This window comes from Amphiura filiformis, chromosome 6, assembly GCF_039555335.1.
Source record: "Amphiura filiformis chromosome 6, Afil_fr2py, whole genome shotgun sequence".
NCBI classification, from domain to species: Eukaryota; Metazoa; Echinodermata; class Ophiuroidea; order Amphilepidida; family Amphiuridae; genus Amphiura; species Amphiura filiformis.
In genome coordinates, this window is record NC_092633.1 from 61,070,640 (window position 1) to 61,082,664 (window position 12,025).

Here is a 12,025-nt window from a genome sequence, read left to right on the forward strand (position 1 = left end):
TCTTTTGCAGTTTGAAACTTTCTTCATCTTTATTATAATGCTAGAACTCTATGAGGTATTGTTGAACTTATGCATTAAAGTCTCAAATTGAAATATTAACAAAAAATAAATGTTATTTTTATGCGGTAGGCTATGCCTACAAAGTGTTTTTATTGCGATCGTAATTTTTTTAAATATTTGATAGTAGGCCCTAATATAATTAAAAATACAAATTTAGGCTAAAAATAAAATAAGGACAAATCAAACTATTACATTATAATAACAAAAACGGCAAACCAATGTGATGCATGTTTATAAGTAGGCCTAATGAGTATTAAGAATCTTTTTAAAATTTACTTGAATTTCTTTGCTGTAGGCCTATCCCGCGCGGCGGGCCGCTATAAGCGCCTTCGTGCAAAAAAACCCCAACATTTTTAGAAAATGTAGGCCGATTACAAAAACGCAACACCTATGGATGTTCTTAAGTATGCTGGTGTTATATTATTATCGTATTGAACAAACAATAAATTCAAAAAGAATTAAAACAATTAATTCTAATAACCAAAATAAAACCTATGCGTTTTCCAAAAAAAAAAAGGACATGCCTAGGCCTACTTCGCATTGACTAGGCTCGCGCGTATCGGGCTGAAAAAAGCATCGTAAAGTTTAAAAACAAAAAAGGGCGGTTTTAGAAAATGGGATAACAAAAAGTTAACACCTAGGCCTAGTATCAACATCAAGTTTGCGGGTTTTAGGGAGCGATCGTTATTTATGGCAGGGGGGAATGGGTAAATTTAGGGGGAACACAAAATTTTTTGTGGTCTTGAGGGGGAACCTGAAATTTTAGTTGAACCAGGAGGGGGATTGTTAAATTTTAAATGGAGAAAATTGGGAAAACAAGGGGAACGCGAAAATTTTGAGCGGACGCGAGGGGGAACGCGAAATGTTTTGTCGATATTTTTGCCAAAACACCCATTCCCCCCCCTGCCGTAAATAACGATCGGTCCCTTAGAACAGGACATCTGTGAATATCAAACTGCAATATTTCACTTCAACACAGAAAATCTCAAAAATTTCAAAAAGTACTACAAAACATTGTGTTTTTAGAGTAATAATCACAAACATGGTTGATGAAAAAGGATGTCGACCCCAGACACGGGAAATGCCAATTTTCACTGCCGTCGTTGGTGGCGCGCTGTATTTGGAATCGCGAGAATTATCTTCAGTAGAATAGCAAAACCATGGATGAATAATACGTGCGTTGTCGAAGTGCATGAGAAACAACTTAATACTGAAAAACCTTTATTCACAAACTGACTTTTTCCCAGTCATAGTATTACTAATCAAAAGTTGCGTTAGACGGTATTTTGTTTATTTCAATCAAAATATTTCTTCTCATTAAATACGTGTTTTAAAATGAGTTTTTCCCGATATAATGAATTCATGGGCATTCGGTATCTACCGAAGATAGCTTAAATTGAATGCACTTTGTTACTCTTATCTCTGGAACGAAATAGATTGATGTTTTTAGAATTGTGATAGTGGCGCTATCTATTCAAGATCAAAGCAAAATTTCTAAGTGTTGCGATATTTTCTTTTTCTAGGCATAATAATTATGTTGAATTCACGAGTTTTTCCTATCTACTGAAGACTACTCAAACTAAATGCATGTTGTCATTTTCTCTCAAAGAGATAGCTTATTTTTGTAGAACCATGTTAGTGGTGCTATCTACTGAAGACAAAGAAATTTCCAGTATGGTGGTCAAAAATAAACATTTTAAAAGCAAGCACTAAATAAACATGTTTAAAGCAAGTCTTCACTGCTTTAAGTTTTATTTGGATCTTCAGTAGATATTTATAGCACCAGTAGGCCTAATTCTAACATATCACTCCAACTCGTTCAGGAGACAAAAATTACAACGTAGGCCTGCATTTTATTTTAACTATCTTTAGTAGATAAAAAGAAAACAAATGAATTTAAAATTAAACCAAAACAAAATGTCACAACACTTGGAATTTTAATTTGATTCTCAGTAGATATAGCACCAGTAAACCTAATTCGATTCGAAAATATCACTCTATCTCGCGCAGGGAGAAATGACAACATAGGCCTGCATTTTATTTCAGCTATATACCTATTCAGTATAGATAGAACAAAAAAGCACATGAATTAAAAATTATAAACCAAAACAAAATATCGCAACGTTTGAAATTTTAATTTGATCTTCAGGGGGCACATCACCATTACGCTGCCCAACGTGCAAAAAAGCCTCTCGGAAATTTCTTCTAATTATTTCCCTGCAATACATAGAGCAATGAAATTGAACATGGTTATGGGATGATCCTTAAGCTGTAATATATTTTCTTTTGCACATAGATCGCCAATGTCGGTTTTTTTGTTTTTGTTTTTGCAAATTTGACATTTTTACCCCATCCTGTGATTTCTAAGCGGATGAAAACTCCTGGAATTTTACATCGATACATGATTTGCGCGATTAGTCCGCCAGGACAGATTTAAAATCATTTTTTCTGCTCATAATTTCATTAAAACCATCCCAGGTTTAATATTGCATCAAAGAAAGGTATCTCAGACTCATATTGGGTGAAAAGTTCAACAAATAAGCTAAATTTCTACGTTTTACAGGGACTATTTACGGGTTGCACTTTTTCACCGCGGAATCTTATGGTGGTGTGCCCCCTTCAGAAGATAGCATACCAGTAAAATGATTCTATAAAATATCGCTTTATCTCGTTCTGCAGACAGAAACGACAACCAACGGGCATTTAAATTTGAGCTATCTGCAGTTGATAGCAAAACCACCCGAAAGCAACAAACACCAAATGACATGAAACAGATAAAGAAATGCAAAAGCTTTATTTCAAAGTTTGTTTCAGCGTCATACGGTATTCGGTTCTTGAGATATTTCAATTTTGATATTACCCATGTAAATCAATGCAGGAACTCTATAGACACCGGCACCAGAATCGAGCAAATTACGGCATGTCTCGCCACATTTTCATTTAGTTGAAAGTTATGGTAAATTCGTGTTTTTATTATTACAACTATTACAACTGACGATAGCTTAAATTAAATTGATGGTGTAATTTGGGTCTCCAGTAGGCCTAGTGCTATCTACTGAAGATTAAGTTAAAATATTCAAGCAGCTAGGTCTGCAGAGTGTTGTGACCATAGACATACCACCTAGACCTGTAACTGCCCATCCCTAACCATGGCAGTAGGTGAAGCCACGTATCCAAGGTGATTTTGGTCGGGTGGTCGGACGCGGTGAAATAAGCGTATATGTCTGGAACGAAAAACGCGATCGTTTGCGTGATTGCTGCGCCGTTATCGCCCGCGTCAAACGCAACATGTTCTGTAGACGCGAACATGTCTGCTTGTTTGCGTCCTGGTTGCGTCCTTGTCAAAATCGTTGCTAAGCAGTGTTGACTTCACTACGCAAACCAAAGTCATAGGTCTAGGTACTTGTTTGTCTGGGGTTGTGACCCCAGACAATGGTTGTGACATTATTTTTGAAACGGAGTACGAGAACGTCATAAGCGTAACGGATGCGCGCATAACGCGTGCAGTATCAAATTATTGCGTTTTTTACGCAATCCCGCGCGACATTCGATCTGTCAATCATCTTCAGTAGAATAGCAAAACCATGGATGAATAATACGTGCGTTGTCGAAGTGCATGAGAAACAACTTAATACTGAAAACCTTTATTCACAAACTGACTTTTTCCCAGCCATAGTATTACTAATCAAAAGTTGCGTTAGACGGTATTTTGTTTATTTCAATCAAAATATTTCTTCTCATTAAATACGTGTTTTAAAATGAGTTTTTCCCGATATAATGAATTTATGCGCATTCGCTATCTACCGAAGATAGCTTAAATTGAATGCACTTTGTTACTCTTATCTCTGGAACGAAATAGATTGATGTTTTTAGAATTGTGATAGTGGCGCTATCTATTCAAGATCAAAGCAAAATTTCTAAGTGTTGCGATATTTTCTTTTTCTAGGCATAATAATTATGTTGAATTCACGAGTTTTTCCTATCTACTGAAGACTACTCAAACTAAATGCATGTTGTCATTTTGTCTCAAAGAGATAGCTTATTTTTGTAGAACCATGTTAGTGGTGCTATCTACTGAAGACAAAGAAATTTCCAGTATGGTGGTCAAAAATAAACATTTTAAAAGCAAGCACTAAATAAACATGTTTAAAGCAAGTCTTCACTGCTTTAAGTTTTATTTGGATCTTCAGTAGATATTTATAGCACCAGTAGGCCTAATTCTAACATATCACTCCAACTCGTTCAGGAGACAAAAATTACAACGTAGGCCTGCATTTTATTTTAACTATCTTTAGTAGATAAAAGAAAACAAATGAATTTAAAATTAAACCAAAACAAAATGTCACAACACTTGGAATTTTAATTTGATTCTCAGTAGATATAGCACCAGTAAACCTAATTCGATTCGAAAATATCACTCTATCTCGCGCAGGGAGAAAATGACAACATAGGCCTGCATTTTATTTCAGCTATATACCTATTCAGCTACACCCCTGAGTGTGCATAAAGAAGTTACCCTTTTCGCTTATGTTTAAAGCAATAATTTACACAATAATAGTGAAAACTTGTCGACAAAAAACTTCAATTGGACCGTCATTTCACAAATTTACAGCTTTTTCAAATTAAAATTTTACACAATAATAGTGCCAAAATGCAATGGTCTACCTAATGGCTTCGATTAGGTCTTTATTTTGCACAAGTTTCTCACTTCTGAGGGGGGCACATCCCCCTCAGACACCCCCCTGCTCGGATTATTCTAAGTTTGTGCCCCCCTCCCTTGTCAAAACTCCTGGATCCGCCACTGGATGCTCTCCCCACTCGCTCGCTCGCTCGCTCCCCACTCATTCGCTCGCTCCCCCACTCACTCACATCATGTAAAAAAATATGGGGTCATTGGGTGAGAACATGACGTTTTTTTTTAATGGAATCTTTGGGTGAGAGCCAAAACAGGGCCACAGAAACCTCGAAAATCGAATTTCTAGTTCTAAAATGGCTTCAAATTTCTTTGTTTTTTCAAAATAAGTAACAAAATCAGTGATAAATGAAAGTTGCTGTTCAAATTGAACTTGTGTCTTTGGGTGACAGATCAAATGGAAAAATAAGGGTATTCGGGTGACAGAGCATGTGTTCGTAAAAAATATGGGGTCTTTGGGTGACAGCGGTGCTGAAAAAGGGGGTCTTAACAGCCCTACATCTACATACGCGTCACCTTCAAAGTTGGAGTGCCCCCCGGACTCACTCTCTCACTCACTCACTCACTCACCCCTACAGCGTGGGGGAGGCTACAATCCTCTCACTGACCTATGAATTTATCACCCGATATATATATCAATAAATCATATCTATTAATCAATCAATCGACACATCAATCAAACATATCGAACATAGGCCTAGGCCTATGGATCAAAAAAATCAATCAACGTATCAATCAATCAACATATCAATCAATCAATCAATCAACATAAGGGACACACCATTAGACTTCAAGGGGGACTAGGAAGTTTTGAAAAAAAACTTTCCCCACTACATGAGCAAAAAAAAAACTTTCCCCACAAACAGTAAAAAAAAAAAACTTTCTCTACCTATAAACTGTGTATAATTGCATGAAATTAAAAAAAAAACTTGTCACCTTCTGCGGCGAAAAACAATTCCCCGACCCCAACTTCCTAACCCCCCCCCCCCTTGATGTCTAATGGTGCGTCCCTAACCATCGCTGTGCAGTGTCAACCCACGCCCACTGTTAATACGAGCTGTACCTGCAAAACATGCTGATTGGATGACGGTCTGCAGTTAGCCACAGATCAATCGTGTAGCTGTATGTAGGCCAGGTAAGCTTAAAACAAAACACACTTAATTTCCGTTTTTCATTTTGGTTAACGTACCAAGGTCAAATGTTCAATTCGTAGGCATGTCTAAAGAAATCACACATAACTTATTGAGCAGCCATGACCCCGCTACATGTATTGCTTAAGGTTAGCCGAGAGTTTTTCATGCGCTTGATTTCAGAGGGGCGTAAGTTCATAACAGAAACAGCCATGCAGAAAATGAACAAGCGGACTGGGACGTAGGCCTACTTACAATAGAATATTGATCCACGGTCAAGACATGAAACTGCCTTAGCTCGTGCCCGGAGCTCCGTGAGTCGGGGCGGGCGGGGGTGTCATGAGGCGGCATGCCGGGTCGGATGCCGAGGAGGGAACAAGCCGTTTTCGGCAATTTTCATAAGGATTTTATAAATTTTAAATATAACATCAACAACAGTATCAAAAAGCAATTATTTGCAAATCGAATTTGGGAAGAATATTCAAAAAGACAGACTTAGCAGGCTTACAAATTTCTGAATTATATAAAGTGAAAAACAATCAATCACGATTCACTGCTGTCAGCGAATCAATCAAATAAAACTAAAAAGAAAGGAGCAAGAAAGAATAAAGAAATAGTGAAAAAGAGAAAGAAAGAGAGAGAGAGAAAGAAAAAGAACGACAAAGAAAGGAAGAAAGAGAGAAAGAAATAAAAAAATGAAAAAGAAAAGTGAAAGAAAAGAGGAAAGAAAGAAAGTAAAAATGAGAAAAGAGAAAAAAAGGAAAGAAAATTCAGCCACACGGGGACTCGAACCCACAAAAATTGTTCATAACAGATTCCCAGTCCAACGCCCTATCCACTCGACCATACATCAGCTTACGAAATTTCTTGTTCTCGAAGCGGATATGTAACTATTGATGCAATTACTTAATGATTACAATCACGTCCGCACAATGGCTCTTAGAATAAACACGCATGTCGGCGCTGAAATTTTGAGCGAAGTGATGGAGGAAAAACCTCGTTTTTTTGCAATACTAGCTTCAATTTGGAGTGAAAATCAAATGGGATAGCAATTGGCAGAATGTTGAGAAATAATGTAGGTATTCAGATGTCTAAATTAACGCCCGTTATCAAGATATCGATAATTTCACAAAACAGTTTTTTCTCAGACAAGATTCTCGAAAATGTTCCCCAAAAACGGGCTTTTTAAATTTAATCGGTACTGTATTTGGTTCTTCCCCATGGCAACATTATTTCTTTAATCGATTTGTAGAAAAAAAAAAAAAAGGAGAAAACAATCACTCGGCGTGGTTTTATCACGGAGCGAACATTTGAAAAAACTGCATGGAGCGTGTTTTTGATCTTGTGAACATGGTGCGTAAAAATGATTTAAACGAAGGATTTTCAAAGCGGATTCTAAATTTTTTATAAACACACAAAAATAATGTAAAGATACATCCATGCACCAACATTTGACTCACTGCGATATTTGATTGCTGAGAAAACGCGGTTTTAGAGAACAACTTTATACGTCTTTTATACGTTTTTTATACGTTTCTTCGTGTAACCTTAAGGACCCCAATGCCCGCCCCAATCATGCCAATGGAAATATAAAAGCTTTTCTTTGGGCTATCCTTGACCTTGGTGCTCTGCTGTTTTATAATGTTTATCATCTTAAAGCAATAATGTGTGATTTGCATAAAGAATAGATTCTTATTTTAATGTTTGTTTTGACTGATCACATTATACCCTTTTAATATCGAGCCAAACAAATGAGGTATAACGAATAACGAATGTGTTCGTAAAAAAATATGGGGTCTTTGGGTGACAGCGACGCTGAAAAAGGGGGTCTTAAACAGCCCTACATACGCGTCACCTTCAAAGTTGGAGTGCCCCCGGACTCACTCTCTCACTCTCACTCTCATTATTCCAACGCCTACAATGCGTGTACTACGCTCGCCGATCGTATTATATATAACTGCATGGAGCACCACGCTCGACGTGTGTACATACAAGCTGCCATCCACGGTGCATATTGGCAAGTACTTGATCGTTGAACTCTGAATAAACCGGGTCGACCCGGTTTTAATACAAAGAGTTAAATTTTACTGTTATTAAAGCACTTCAGGCTTAGTCTTTTACGTGGTATTTTAGTATACCACTGGGCATTATAATTTATGCAAAAAGTAGAAATCCGAGTAAAATTGAGGGCGTCGCTGTGAAGCAAATCGCAATATGTCTTTAATGTGTTGTTTTTAAGATGTGTACCATATTCATTCCATTAAGGGGGTACTACACCCTTGCCAAAATTTGTGCCTATTTTTGCATTTTTCTCACAAATTATAGCGCATTGGTGACAAGTTAGATATGTATATTATAGGGGCAAGGACTACAACTATTGCACTGGAAATTTTGTTTCAGTGCAGACAACAGTTTTGGAGTTACAGTCAATAAAAATTCCTTTAAAAAGGAACAGGGCGAATCAAGAGGAAGTGCCATGATAAAGGTGTAGTTATTTTATTCGAATTGTTTTTATAATTATTCATAATAATCACTTGGTGTTTGTCAAATGACAAGTAGGGCATGTAGTAAAAATACACTGGATAGTTCTTGATAGGCAATTGTTGGCTAAAGGTTGGTTAAAAGAAACACAAATAATTACTACAGACACATGCAATGTAGTTTTGTAATTTTAATAATACTGGAAATAGAATCTTATAAAGATCGAGATAACATAAAAGCATTATCATAACACAGTAGTTATTACGTTGACATTATTATGTAAATAAGTTTATGTGCATCAGTCATATCCATAACAAAATATGAATGTCATTAGAAGGTTAGTGGTGGTTGGCATATGAATTGTTTTCATGTGTTTGTTAACGCGGCTGTGTACTCTAGCCATTGTTTCTTTCTCAAAATTGAGTTTTTATGATATGTTTGTACCTTGTTATGTTTTTTATAAATACAAGGAATGAAAATCCAGATTTGTAAACTCCAACTGCAATATTTTAAGGATTTTATTTCACTATTCCACTCGTGTTTGAAATTGAAAAGGAAAGAAAATCTTTGTTGTACCAGCAAGGTACACGCGCGCAACAACTCATCGCGTATGCGTATCGCGCAATTTGTTAACTTTACAAATCACGCTGGCATAAGCGCGGCGCTTATCTGCATGCGTGGCGCATCTTATGGAAACACCACGGAAGCACTGATTTCACAAAAACCTAGTGGTCAAATGGCTCCGTTTTAGCTGATAAAATGTGGGGTTTTCAAGTTCTTTCCCCGATTTAAATATCAAGTTATGAATGGATTTCGCTCAAACTTCTCAAGGGGCTGTGGATTTACCCGATGTTCACGTAATATAAGTTACAAAAGCGAAAACTGTCGCATTCTCCTGTGAGATTCGATGAAAGTGCAAAATGTGACCACTTTAAACTTCAACGGCCATTATTTCAATGTTCATTTTCTCGGTAAAATGAGCGATTTAGGTACACGATAACTCAATAAATACAGCATCTATAGGTAAGCAAATATGATCATCGTAAAAAGCATGATCGACTCAAGAAGCAGTTTTCTCATTTTTTATACTTTGGTCTATTTCCGATTTTGGGCATCATTTTGTGCAAATAGGCGTTTTGAATTTTTAAAAGTTCATTTTGATGCCTTATATGGTCAATATCTCAAAAAATAAGGCCAATATCAAAAAATAAAAAAAACGTTTTGGAATGGAGCCTCAAGATTGAGCTAAAAACAAAATAAAATATTTTTATGTTATGATGTACCTAACAAATATTGCCAAAAACTCACTTTTTGTGATTTTCTTCAAAATTGTTGTTTTTACCCCAAATCTGTATTTATATTAAGATTTATTGATGTCTTGCCTTCATAAAAATGTATACTTTTATATGTTTTTGTGAATAATTACAAAGTTATTGCACTTTTACTACACGCATGTCTGAGAGTACACAGCCACCTTAAGTCACTTATAATGGAGATGAAAGACTTAAAAGTGAAAGTTTGGCATTATATTGAGTTTTGTTCGTGCAAAAATATATAGTAATTTTAATAATGTACATATTTACATTTGTAACTGGCAGGCTTTTGAAGTTACTGATATATTGTACAAGGAGGAGCATAGTGTTGAAGCTTACGTTTGAAAGTTACAACATTACATACAGTAGTATTAAGTGATGGTACATAAATTGCTTAGAATTGTTGATATAAATTTTAGACAAGGTGACATTTGTGAACATGGTAGAGAGCTGTTTAAAAAAGGAAAGAAATAAGTATTTTGCTGACAAATATGTATTAAGAGTAGAAGTTGTAAAGGTTACACTAATACACATTATGTGATGGCATCAAGCAGAAGTTGGAACTTTGAAATGTTAAATTTGCTATAGGACATTTGTTAAGTTGCCTATAGGATAGTAAGCAGCACTTACAACCCTGCATTTTTCAGAGACTTCATTGAATTTGAATAAGTAGTCCTAAAGATATGAGCAAGTACAGTGTTTCCAAAAGAGGAATGAAAAGGAAATATTGCTTTGGATCATTTTTCCAATGAAATATGTTTGTTTTTGTTGATGGCATCACATAGTTATTAAGTCGTTAGCTGGATAAAAAAGTATAAAAATATATGTTGATATGTAAATAGTAACTATAGTTATGAGCATACAAGGTTTACTCAATAAGAATGTTATTATTGTGCATGAACGTAATGTCTTTGATACATTGCATATTAATACAATGAAAGTTTAGATAAATACTAACAGCTGATGATATCAAAAAGGATTATTAGCATGAGAAAATTTATAAAAGGATGTTCAATTGTTGGCAAATTATAGATATGTTTTTATGGGCCTGGTTTTTATTGTGTTATACATGTATTTCTTAATATATACTGGATTGAAAAGATTGTACACGTTGATGAAATTCATAAGCATTGAATAATACTTAGTGCAACAGTCAATGAACGTGAATTGTTAGCATAATAAGCAGTTTAGGTATTGTGTTTATTTAAAGAAATGTGGTTACAAATGAATAACTTTTGTTATATATACATCACTTCCTAATACACTGAAAATCTAATAGAAATGAAGAATAAAGAACTATTACAGAACACATATTGTTCATTAAAGTACATTTTGCAGGGGTAGCGCTAGGTTTTCAAACACGGGGTCCAAAATTTTAAATGTTGTGAAATTGTGGATCTAAAACAATAGAAATAAAAGGTCCAAATGACCCTTTAGTAACCTCTACATTGAAGTTTTGTGCGTAAAAGCTAAAAGAATGCGTTCAGATTCCAAGCGCAGGTTAGTGCTACCCCTGAGCTATTGGTATACAATATTTACATGATAAGAGCGTTGGTGTTTACATGAAGTAAATGTCTTTGATACATAGCTAGATACTGGTAGTGTACAGTGTTGTCATTAATGATAATTATCATGATAATTTAATATTATTATAAGTGAATGGTCATATTTGTCACATAAACATACTAAAATTATTAGTACAAGCGCAGTTTGAAGTTATAATCAAAGAATGCTGTATTGGTTTTAAATGTGGTATACCATATTTGAGACTATATATTGGCAGTAATAATGACTTTTTCTCATGTATACTTGAACATTAAGTTCAATATGTTAATGAGAAAAATCTGAGCTTTCACTGGATTCTAAAACCACCTTTGATGATTAGTAGGGGGATGACGCGTTCAACCAAGATACTTCCTTCAATCAGAGATGATATTTTGGAGTTGTAATTACTTTTTGCAAAACTAGCAACGTATTAAAGGTACACTCAAACAATATCTGTAAGCTATCAAAATTGACTTTCTAAATGATTGGTCAGAAGTCTATTCAGGCGACAGTCTTTTGGAGCTGACAGATTTGAAGCTATACGTCAGATTCAACAAATTATTTACATACGGTGTGCACTTGTATAAGCACATCTGTTTTGTACTTGTGTATTTCAATACAATAGAAACAATACACAGCTTGTTTCGTGAGTAGTAGACAATGAAATAAAGTATGCAGGAAACTACGCAGTTCATGTGTGCTGAATAGGAAGTAACATGTCATAGCTTACTAAGTATTTCATACTAGACAATTTGTACTTACTTATAAGAAACATTTAAGTCAAGAAATGATCGAAAACTGGT